General features: G+C 43.2%; 1 long non-coding RNA gene across 3 annotated transcripts in view; it reads left to right on the top strand.

The window, feature by feature from the left end:
* The window catches only part of LOC307215960, a 33292-nt gene extending 21545 nt beyond the window's left edge, over positions 1-11747 (top strand). For 2 of the 3 annotated variants that reach the window (XR_013838800.1, XR_013838801.1), the window contains one exon: positions 11422-11747. This is a non-coding gene — a long non-coding RNA (uncharacterized lncRNA). The remainder of the gene's footprint in view (positions 1-11421) is intronic. The other variant, XR_013838802.1, reaches the window with a different exon arrangement.
* Positions 11748-12471: the final 724 nt, after the last annotated feature.

The raw sequence follows: 12471 nt of genomic DNA, 5'->3' as shown, positions 1-12471 counted from the left end.
TTCCCAACATCAGGGTCTTTTCCAGGGAGTCTTCTCTTCTCATGAGGTGGCCAAAGTATTGGAGCCTCAGCTTCATGATCTGTCCTTCCATTGAGCACTAAAGGCTGATTTCCTTAAGAATGGATAGGTTTGATCTTCTTGCAGTCCATGGGACTCTCAAGAGTCTCCTCCAGCACCATAATTCAAAAGCATCAATTCTTCGGCGATCAGCCTTCTTTATGGTCCAGCTCTCACTTCCATACATTACTACTGGGAAAACCATAGCTTTAACTAAAATGGCAGCCCCATGTGACGTGCAACATGCAATCACACCCAGATAAACAGGTGCTTGAAAATGTGCGCATCATACCATTACACTCAACAGAGACTCAGGATTGCCTCTGGCACTTACAAGGTGTGACCAGAAAGTTCAGTGAATGGTCACATAAATTGGACAGTAAGAAATATTTGAACATACAATCAGCATAGGAAACCCACAAAATGCTTACAATTGCGTACAGAGATGAAGCTGCAACTTGAAAGACAGTGTATGAGTGATTTATGTGTTTCCGTGAAGGGCGGCAAACGATAGAAGATGACCCTTGGTCTAGCAGACCATCGATGAGCAGAACAGTGGCAAATATAGAATTCATGAGTTATTGATGCAGGATCATCGGAAGAATTGCATATTCCACGTGAAATCACTGCTGAGGTTACTGAGTTATCCCACCCTCCATATTCTCCCGATCTCTAGCCCCACTGGATTTTTTTCTGAAACCTGCACTGAAAGGGCACAGATTTTCCAACATTTCACATGTCCAAGCTGCTGTGATGAGGGAACTGAAAGCAGTATGAAAAAAGGACTTCTCCGGAAGTTTCCAACAGTTCTACGAACGTTGTCAGTGGTGCATTGTATCAGAGGGGGCCTACTTTGAAGGCCTGTAAGGTATCTATGTTCAAATATTTCTCGCTGTCTGATTTCTGTGACCATTCACCGTACTTTCCGGTCACACCTTGTAAAAGCTGGCCAGTCATCTTGGACATGTTCCTCACTTTTAAAGAAGGTACAATAGCCACCAGAGAGAGGCAACTCAATGGCAGGATGCACACCTTCACCAGCAGCTCTGTGTGGTGGTAGAGGCAGGATTGATAGTGTTGGCAGTGTCCAGGTGCATGGCTGCAGAGTGGGCAGCAGTTTCCTAAGTAGGCCAATGACATCAAGCAGTCCGCTGGTGGTCACTAGATGCTGACTTACACACACACACACCTTTGGTGCCCACCAGTTGCACTCAGTGGCGTTGGTCATTGACTATCACTCTACTTGCTCTCCAGTCACTTCTGCTGGCTTGCTGATCTCCCTGCTTTAGATGTTCCAGAAGTTCCAAGCATTCAGTTCTCATCCTTCTGAGGCTGCAGCAGAAGACCAATGTTCCAGTTTGTCAAGGGCTCAGCAAGCCAAGATCTTAGGCGAGCTGAATAATACAAAAAGAAGCCACAGGATACAATCTATTCCCCAACACAAGTCCACCAGCTTCAATGGATTTAAGATTAGTTCTCCAATGAATAACTTTGAATGCCAAATGCGATAATGAAAAAGAAAAATCTGCTCACAGCAAGTGCATGAAAGAAGGGGAACTGTATTTAACTTCATCTGGGGGGAAAATAGTGAGGAAAAGATGCAAAGGCTATAATAATGCTTGGATCTGACGGGAAAAAAATTATGAAACTCATTTATGCACTTCGGTATTACCACAGTGTCAATTTGTTTCCTTGTGTAAAACTCAGAGCGTAAATTATACATTGTCACCCTCATTGTTGGTGACACGATTGTCCTGCATTCCAGCTGTGCGCTTTAATTGTAAGATTTATTTTGACATGAAAACACTGATCCAGATAAGGGGAACAGAAAATGTCAAAGCAGAAAATAACGTGATCACACACACACAAAAATGAGGTTTTCAGAAATATTGGTCACAGTGGGTAGACAGACGTATAGGCAATTCTGCAGTGGCAATATAGAATAGTGATATCTCTGAGGCAGCTTAAAGCAAGCATGAAATGATTCCCTTTTTTGTAAAGAATAATAGCCATAATTTCATCTCTAATGGAACTTACACACAATAAAAAGTTGCTAAAATAGAAGAATGTCACTGGTTAGAACAGTTGAAGGGTGTGTTATGTAGAGTAAGCATTATTATTATTATTATTATTATTATTATTATTATTATTGAGGAACTGACAAGCCCTGGGGGTGGAAACTTCCAAGAGTGCATCAAGGCTAAAGCCAGTTCAGAACCACCCACTTTTGCCCTCTGTGAAAATGTTTGCTTTTTCTTATACTTCACTTTCACTGTCATCTCCAGTGTAATAATAAGAAAGCCATATCTTATTGGCTTTATAGCACTGTGACATCATACCACTCACTGCATGGTTCTTGGCAGCATGAGATCACCCAGGTGATCCAAGAAACATTGCCATCACATTCTACCAGTGATGACATTATGCAAACAGATCTAACTGGCTACCATATTGTTGTGATTTGATCCTGGCTGCTGGGTGATCACTGGTGGTGTAGCATCACCAACATGGCCAATCCAGAGAGGAGGAAAAAACCCCATATGGCCAATCCATGAAGGAGAGACAAAGAAATGAGACAAAAGTAATAGAAAACATTCACTGAGTGGCACTGAGAAAAGTTGATAGTTGACACAATTTCTATTTCCACCAGAATTGTGAGTATTTGGTTGTTGTTGTTGTTGTTGTTTTAAAAAATGATTGGTGTAACCACAAGATTAATGTTCTTCTCAGTAGTGAATATATTTCAGACCCCACAGGGTTATGGGTTTAGTTTTAGGTTTTTCCTCATACCTTGGGGAGTCAAAACAGTCATAGGTTTGGATCCTACTAACTAGGCTTCTCTAGAGGGTGCAACCTTAGAGTCCTAACAGCAGAGCAAGAGAGGTGATTTTTCACTAATCCTTCCTTCCCTCTACAGCCGCTTTTGCACCCCCAAATCTGTCCTGGAGGGTTGGGGGAAAGGACCAAAGTGATACAAGATTACAGTGGTGCCCCGCAAGACGAATGCCTCACAAGACGAAAAACCCGCTAGACGAAAGGGTTTTCCGTTTTGGAGGCGCTTCGCAAAACGAATTTCCCTATGGGCTTGCTTCGCAAGACGAAATGTCTTGCGAGCTTTTCCGACTTTTTCCCCCTCCCCCCTTTTTCTAAGCTGCTAAGCCGCTTATCCGCTAAGCCGCTAAAAGCCGCTAAAAGCCGCTAAGCCGCTAATAGCGCTAAGCCGCTAAGCCGTCAATGGGCTTGCTAAGCAAGACGAAAAAACCGCTAGACGAAGAGAATCACGGAACAGATTCTTTTCGTCTTGCAAGGCACCACTGTAAAGGAATCTGTCTTTTATAGCCTGAGGAAATGCCAAGGCCTTCACATGGCTTGCTGTCAGATAGGAGCCACCCCAGAGTAGCTTTAGAGTGACTGGGGATGGGCAGGGTAGAAATTCATCATCATCATCATCATCATCATCATCATGCTCTAAAATATTAGATTGCTGCTCATCATCTGCCTCAGTTCATCGGGCAGAAGGTAGAAGGACCTATTGAGGGAGCTCAATAACTGGGCAGGTTCTTCTGTATATGAGGGGAATTGTATACAGATGTGCACATTAAGATAAATTCACTGATAAATTTTCATGAGGATGTAAAAAGTAGAAATGATGTGGAAATTTGGAGAACTGAAGACTGAAAAAAATGAGCAACAGAGAGAAACTAAAATGGACAAATTCTCTCATCCCTACATGTGGGCGTGGCCATGCATTGATAGAGACCAGTACTCCCTTGTATAGTGAAATTAGGCACTTCCTCCTTCATGATCAGTAGCAAGGTACATATGTGGGGTTTTTCCCCAGGAAAGAAACTAACCAGTACCTTGGGAACTTCACAGTGTACAAAGTAGCACACTGCCCACTTGATGTACCTTCTGGGGTGGGGGGAAAAATCCCCTCTAGCCAGGTTTAAATAGCTACTGTCACTCGGCAGAGTAATTTGAAAGGATAAAACACCCTGAGATTTGCCAACAGACTTATGTTTATAGATATTGTGTTTGCAGTTGGAATATCACTTGTATTACCTTACTGGGAATTGAGAGTGTTAAAAAATAATTATTACAGATTGATATTTAACTTGGCAGGTTTTTGTATTTCATCATCAAGATCATGCTGGGACCTAGATACCTTGCCAGGCTGTGTGTGTGTTTATATATATATATATATATATATATATAGGCATCAAGATCCTGTTATGCAGCTATTAATCTATCATTTCTGAATCAGACCTCGGGATACAGTGGTGGGATGTGTGTTTCACTAGCAGTTAAAGCTATGCTTTCCCCATAGTTTCCTCCCTGCCTCCCTCCCTCCCTCCTTTTTTTTCTTTTCATTGAGATTCCATCAGTTACAAAATAAAGAACATCTAACACAGGATACAGGTTGACATGCTGAGCATATTAATACCGTTTGACTCCTTCCAACCATTTCCCTTTTACAGCATCACTAAGCTTTGATCTTACTTCCTAAGTAGATTGGACCAATAAAGAACCCTGAGCACCAGGAGACCACCTTTCACCAGCCTGCCCAATGACAAATGTTCTAAAGGCATGTCCGTGTGGGTGCTAGCTGTGTGCCAGGCCCAGATAAGGTCCTTTATTAAGGTACCATCTCCATCCATTGCCAAATAGTACAAGAGAATAGGACCCATCCACTGATAGCCCACTCTATCCCATTCTGTTTCCAAGTTAAAATGACTTCAGCTTAGGGCTCATCTACATTTCTGCTTGTCCCATGCCTAGAAAGCACAGGTGTGAGTGGTTTTACCTTTACCCTGCTGCTCTCCCCTGGAAAACCATCTCTTTTGTACTTTATTGGAACAAACAACAATCTACAGAACACCCCATTGTCGGGGTACACAGTGACTTGCCACCATTGATCTGCTTGATAAATTATTTCAGAATAGAGATACATTAACTGAGAAATGATTGACTAGACATTTAGAAAGCATGTCAACTGACAAATGTTAGGGCAGGCAAAAGGCATTTGGCCACTCAAAAATAAGATGGATGGTTATTTGTCAGCAATATGAAAATTGCTGAATAGGAAGCAGTTCATAAGAACGCGGTGGAAATGATAATCTGCTATTTATTTATGAAATACAATTATGGTGTGTGTGTGCTAAGAGGATATAAGCTACTTGCACTAGCAGGCAATGGAAGGGTGCATCCAGTTAAAGTTAGGGGAGCACGTTTGTGAGCGCTTCCTCTTGGGACATTTCAAAGTTTAACAACCTATATTTCCCGTGATTTGCAAATGCTTCACATATTTTTGTTTTAAACTCTGCTGGGGGCTCTTTTGACTAGAAAGTGAGTCAAGTCCAGTGATTATTTAGAATTTGGGCAGGCAGCCATTTTTCTTTTGTAGTTTCCCCCACACATGGGACTGCAGAACTAACTTGGTCTTCCTCAAGTTATTTCCCAACAGCATGGGGCTGGGCAGAAAGAGTTAAACACAGCCCCACAATGGAATTGGAAGTTGTCTCCTTCCCATTCACTGGACCGATTATCTGAAGAGCCAGAAGGTGGTGTATACATGCATGTGGTGTGTATGCATCCAAGTGTGTGTCAGGATAGCCACAGTTGCTATAAGCATACAGCTGCCAACTGATTGCCGAGAACAAATCAGCTCCTGGCCCCCCGAAAGGTTAGTCAGCCTTGAGTTAAGAGCTACAGTTACTCAGGCTTATTTGTCACCATGCTTCTTATTTCATCCACTTCTTCCTCCCTGTTGCCCTTGTCAGATTGCTTGGAAAAGTCAAACGTATACAGCAGAAATGATTGATGGAGGCTCATGGGGCACACAGTTTTGCATAGCTGGCTCTGAGGAGGGTCGGCAAGCCAGCTTGACAGCAACCAATCAGAAAGGCTGATTGTAAACAGGAGGGAGAGAACCCTTGTTTACCATAAAAGAAGGCAGCAGAGAAGCAGAGGCAGTGGGGAACAATAGAGCAGGGAGAGGCTAAATTAACAGTGCTTGCTCCCCTATTCCAATTACTGCCACTCAGTGGCTGCCCTCCTTTTCCTAACGTCAGAAAGTGGGGTTCCATGGGAAAGGCCTCTGGTGATGAGGCACATAAATAGAGCACATGAACATCAACAGAAAACGCTAAGACATTAGCATTTCTGGAGCAGACCCAGAACTCCTTGCCTTCTACAAGATTCTAGAGCACTGCTGGGCATGCATGTTGAATTGCAAAGGCCTGCTGGCATAATAAAGTCTTCAAGAGATACCTGGAAGCCAAAAGCAAGGATGCCTGCAGAATCTCTGACTGCAGAGTGTTCTGCAGCATGGGACCAGCAGCACTATTCGCCCAACTTCTGACTGAGGCCTGTTGGGCTTCTATAACTTGGGGATTGATCAGCCTCTGGATGATCTCAGTGATTGGGTTGGGCGGTCCTTAAAGAATATTGGATCCAAGTTATTCAGGGCTTTGTATGCCTACACAAGAACTTTGAACTTGGTGCAGTTACCTTTAGAGTGTTTTGCAGCAATTGTCTTGGTAATATTTGCAGCAAGCCTGTACATCAACATTTCTATTCTCTTTCTAAAAATGGAAGGAAGCAATGAGGCTGAGAGAATAATAATGGCTCACTTCCCCCACTCTCAACTAGCTTGTGGGAACATAGGAAGTTGCCTTATACTGAGTGAGACCATTGGAAGCTTCACTTGACTAGCAGCCACTCTCCAATATTTCAGATTGGGTGCATACTCCCAGCTAAACCTTGAGCTGCAAGGGAATGAACCTGGGACTTTCTGCATTCAAAGCAGGTGCTTTGCCAATGCCCTGTTGTCCACTGAGCTCCCTTTTGTGGCTGAGGAGAGATTTGAACAAGCCACTCTTCCCACAGCAGAGAGCACACCCTCTTTGTCACTCTGCTGCTGTATCAGCTCTTGCTTTGCGAATGAGATCCCTTCACCCTGAAAGTTCTCAAACCAATTCTTGGTTGATCTTGTAGCATCCTTGCCTTCTTTTGTAAAGTTGGCACATTCCTGGAGAAGTAATTAAAGTGCCTGGTTTTTGTGTGTGCATTTTGATTTACTTATCCAGCACGAGTTTTTTTCCTGAAATGAGCAAAGCCTTAATGACATTGACAATTGGAATATGCAAGAGATAAGGCAGTTCAGCGAGACATGTGGATGGAAAGCTGTGGCACCCTGGCTTATCTAGGGAAATGCTGAGAAGCAAATCCCTGGGAGGTTGGTGATTTCAATTAGCCCAACCAAAACAGCTCCAATTTATCTTTTCCAAGAGTGGATCTTCCAGAGACTTTGAATTACCAGGTACAAAGCGGGAACATTTCACGAGTGCTTGAGCACAGGGCCGTCAATTTGGGAAACAATCTTATCTTTCCTACTTTGCATACAACAAACCCTACTTCATTAAAGAAATCTTTATTTGGAAAGAATGAGGTTTAAAAGGTGCTTTCCTAGCAGAAATAGTGGGTGGCGAGTAGAATCAGAAACCACCAAAGGTAATGTAAGGTTTCAGCCAGTTTGAGCTGATGGATTAACACCATTCATAGGATCAAGGTTTCAGAACGCTTTGCTCTGCTTCCCTTAGTTCTATATGTGTAGCACGACTAATAGGTGGGATCATCTTAATAGATGGTCCTGGTTGCGGGCAGGCTCCTAACCCGGTCCCCCCCACCCTGGCGTGGGTGGAGCCATCACCCTCATGTAGGGTGGCACCATGATCACCCAGGGCTATTGCCCATTCAATTTGAATGGGTGATTGTGGGGGAATGTATAAAAGCAGCAGCACGACGTGTGCCAAGCACCTGCTTCACACTGCCAAACACCCGTCCACCCTCCCTTTAATTTAAGTGTCGTTTGGCCTTGCTTTGGACATTGGTTGGTTGCCCTTCTTGGGTTGGGGACCGGGTAGGAATTTTTCCATTTGGACAATTGGCATGGGCCACTTGGTTTTTGCCTACCTCTTAGCAATTGTCACAACTTTGTAAGGTTTGGCGATTGTTGTTGTTTAGTCGTTTAGTCGTGTCCGACTCTTCGTGACCCTATGGACCAGAGAACGCCAGGCACTCCTGTCCTCCACTGCCCCCCGCAGCTTGGTCAGACTCATGCTGGTAACCTCGAAAACACTATCCAACCATCTCGTCCTCTGTCGCCCCCTTCTCCTTGTGCCCTCCATCTTTCCCAACATCAGGGTCTTCTCCAGGGAGTCTTCTCTTCTCATGAGGTGGCCAGAGTACTGGAGCCTCAGCTTCACAATCTGTCCTTCAAGGTTTGGCGATTAGGCATTGGCTTATTGTTGAGTGGAGGAGGGGACGTCAGCCATCGCCTGCCCCTCCATTTCAAGGGTATTCTGTTTGGCGATTAGGCATTGGCTTATTGTTGAGTGGAGGAGGGGACGTCAGCCATCGCCTGCCCCTCCATTTCAAGGGTATTCTGTTAAAGGAATCTGGGGCCTGGATCTTCTCCGAAGTCCGCTTGATGGGCTAGGGCCATGCCAGGCCTCTGGGAACACCAGGGGAGGTGCAGGCGGGTTCCCCTGAAGCAATTTCCCTTTGGGTGGTTTACCCTTACAGACTTCCTGCAAAGGGGGCAGGAGTCAGAGATAGTCTTTTGCCAATGCCTAAGCCAATACCACTCTCATTTCCTGTAATCAATAAAGTTGTGACCAAAAAAATTGCCCAGTAACCTTAAACAAAAATTCTGTGACTGTGTGAATTTCTTTATGCCAATGGGGGTTGGCTTGAGGGTTTTGCCACGCAACCATTGCTTAGGGTCCTTCTCCCTAGTCTCATAAAAAAAAAAGAGACAACACTTAGCTAGTTGCCATTCTAACCAGATCTTGAGCACTTCCAGACTGTCCACTATTTTTGGGTGCGTTTCAACCACACACCCATAAATTCAGGGTGCAATCCACTAAAGAATGGGAGGTTTTTCTGCAAGAAACGGTCTTCCCCCAAATCTGAAGTAAATCTTCAGATTTACTGTGTTAAAGAAAGGGGGGATGCACTGGAAAGTATGGCATAACACTTGCATTGAGGCCACATCATCTAACCTCCCTACAAACAAATCAGAATGAATGCTCACTAAGCTGTCAGCATCATCTAATCTCCCCGCAAACAAGTCAGGAATAATGCACAGTAAGTAGTACATCGGAAAGAGCCTCCTGTGATTTCCATATGTTAACTGTACATGGTTTATGTTGTGGCGGAAACATGGAATAATTTGGCTCATAAGAGCAGTATCCTGAAAGAAAACATCCTTATTTTGTGTGTGTGTGTGTGCGCGCGCTAGTTCTTACTAGTCATATTTAATGTGCTTTTTATTTAACGAAAGGTATCAGTGTATAATCCGAGCTATAAAATATGCTTGTTGACCTAGTGAGCTGTTTCTATTTAGGAATATTTAGCACAAACCACTGGGAGAGCAATCCACCATTTTCCCTTATCAGTCCCTTCAAGCCACTGGCCTAAATAGCGATTACATCAAAAGAATAATTTGGAGAAACCTCTGAAGGCAAGAATTGCTTTGAACCTTATTATACTGTACCAGTAAGATTAATTTGCTCCCATTGATCTCCTCAAAACTGTTGTAATGATGCTAGGCTGACAAGTTAAATACTTTGGGAAAGTGGAAAAAAAAGTGCTCATTATCTTCCTTGAAGGATGATGATAAAGTAGAAGTGTGAGGAAGCTCGCCCTAGAAGTAATTGAACGGAGCCTGGCCATTGGTACGTCCAGAAGTCCTTCCTGTGAGCATTGGTGATTGAGCCATTTAATTATTCACACGGAGTTAGGAGTAAGAAAAATCTAATAACAATTAATAGGCTGAGGGAAGCCATGGAATCTTCCCCTTTGATTTAGGATACATTGTACTGGCCAGGTCATACATGAGGTAGAACTTGCACAATTGCCTCTAGCAACACAGGAAGCTAGTGGACTTGTGGACTAGCCAATTCAAATTCCAAGGGGTTGGAGTTGGACAATATGTTCTTGGTGGCCTCCCCTCCCTGAATAGGTCTACCTCTTCCCTATCTTTGCTGGTGCTTATTCATATACAGTGGTACCTGGGTTACATACGCTTCAGGTTACAGACTCCGCTAACCCAGAAATAGTACCTCAGGCTAAGAACTTTGCTTCAGGATGAGAACAGAAATTGTGCTCCGGCAGCACGGCAGCAGCAGGAGGCCCCATTAGCTAAAGTGGTGCTTCAGGTTAAGAACAGTTTCAGATTAAGAACGGACCTCCAGAATGAATTAAGCACTTAACCTGAGGTACCACTGTACTTCTTCAACTGGGCCCCAACTGCACCACCTCTCAGAAGAGAACACAGCCTTATATGAGCTCAATTTATCCCAGAATCGTCTAGAAATTTTGGGGAGAGTCAGCCGAATCATGAACTTTGGGGTCTTAAAAAACCCATCTCAAAGGAGAGGCAATGTTCTAAGCCCCTCTTTTTCCCCAGCTCGGATAAAAACCTGAACCTGGTGAGCATTCCCTCCTCAATAAATCCCGGCTGCCCTCCTTCATCTCCATGTCCCCCCCCCCCCCCAAACAACAAGTGTTTCACTCATTTATCAAAAACCACTTCAAGCACAATTTCAGTAGTAGAATAATAAATAGCAGTTCCCTTAAAACTCAGACATCCTGATCTAAGTGCCTTTCTCCCCATCGTGCTTGCATCCTTTTGTGGTCCTGTCTCTTTCTCTGCTCTTTTAGATGTAGCATCTTATAGAGAAGAAGAAACTCTTGATGTACGCCACAACTGCGGCTAGGATACTACTAGCCAAAAGATGGAAAAGTGATGAGGTACCAACCAAGGAGAATGGCAACAAAAAATGATGGAGTACGCTGAAATGGTGAAACTAACTGAGAGATTAAAAGATAAAGACAATAGAGACTTTAAAAAACTAGACTGGGAACCATTTATGTGTTATTTACAAAAATATTGTAAAGAAATGGACTCATTAGCAGGGTTTGATTGAACACTTACAATGAAAAATAACATAGAAATTATGTTATGTTATAAATATTTTTTAAAAATAAATAGATGTGGCATCTTATGAAGATTATGCTGCAACCCCGCAGCAGCCATTTTGTGTTATGCCAAATGCCCATCGCAGCTGTTTTGTAATATACCATGCCCCCATGGTGGCCTCTATTGTGGAGGCCCTCTGTCCAACTTGGTATTACTTGCATGCAGTGGTTGAGGGTATGTGGATTAGTTTAGTCTGCATCAAAATACAAACTGAACCAGAGCAGTCTCTAATAGCCCTCTTCTCTTCACCCCTGTCTTTATTCGTCACTCTTTTCTTCCGTTCCACACCCCTCCACTCCTTTTTGCTTCTTCTCTAGATTCATCAACAGGATGCCCAACAGTTATGTAAGTGGGGGTGGAGGAGAAGCCTCTGAAAACTCTGAAGAAGATGAAATCTTCCATTAAAGCTTAACTCTAAATGCAAAATTCTTCCCCTCTTTTTTTTTTCCTGAAAGAAGGAGCCACAAGGCTAAGAAGAGATCTGCTTGAAGAGATGAAAGGACAGAGGGGATTATGTGGGAAATGGATATTTCAGTATAAAACCTTAGCAACTGTCTCCAACCTGATAATGATCAAAATATCATGGAGCAATTTAATTTCTCATTTTCAGATCTAGGAAATGTCCTTCAGCAAGAATGCATTTTCTTCACAGTGTATTAAATATACTAAAAAGGAAAAAAAAAATTTCAGTAAAAGTCTTGCAGACTTGTATTGTTTTATCCTTTTTATTCCTTGCCTTTTTTTAAAAAAAAACAACAACAGCTTTATCTTCTATCTTCTTTGCAAGGGATTCCCACTGGGATAATAGTGTTGTGGCTGTCAGACTCCCCTTTCCTTTATTATTTAGGACAGGCATAAACATAAAAGCACAATAGATACTCTCCTTTCCAGACATTTGGACCAAGGAAGGGATATATCTCATGTCACCTCCAATTAGTGCTGATCTGCAGGGTGGCGGGTCGAGAGGGTGGGGGGCAGTTTTGCAAAAAGAAAAGAAAAAAAGAAACTTTTTATTGAAATCCAAAAGGTGGGAGCTTTGGGTAATTTTTTTTCATTGAGAAAGGGATTTGAGGCTGCTTGATTCCTTAGAGTGGTCACTGAATGGTGCAAACATCACCTACATGATCACATGATGCTCTATCACCAAAGCTCAGCTCCTATATGCATGGATCACCAATAAACTTTGCCTAATGGTGGAGCAACATGGGTGCCCTCTGCCCAGTCCACTAAAGAGATTCTGTCACTTGTAGGTTGGGGACTTTGCATGATTACTCAATCCCATGGAGGCCATTTTTTTAAAAAAATGTAATTGGACATTTGTGAAAAGTCAGACTCAATGGGCAGGATTCAACTAAGCTGTTGTGGAA

This window comes from Podarcis cretensis (assembly GCF_951804945.1).
Source record: "Podarcis cretensis genome assembly, chromosome: 5".
Lineage (NCBI taxonomy): Eukaryota > Metazoa > Chordata > Lepidosauria > Squamata > Lacertidae > Podarcis > Podarcis cretensis.
Note: the sequence above shows the minus strand (reverse complement) of the source record. Positions and strands in the feature narration are given on the sequence as shown.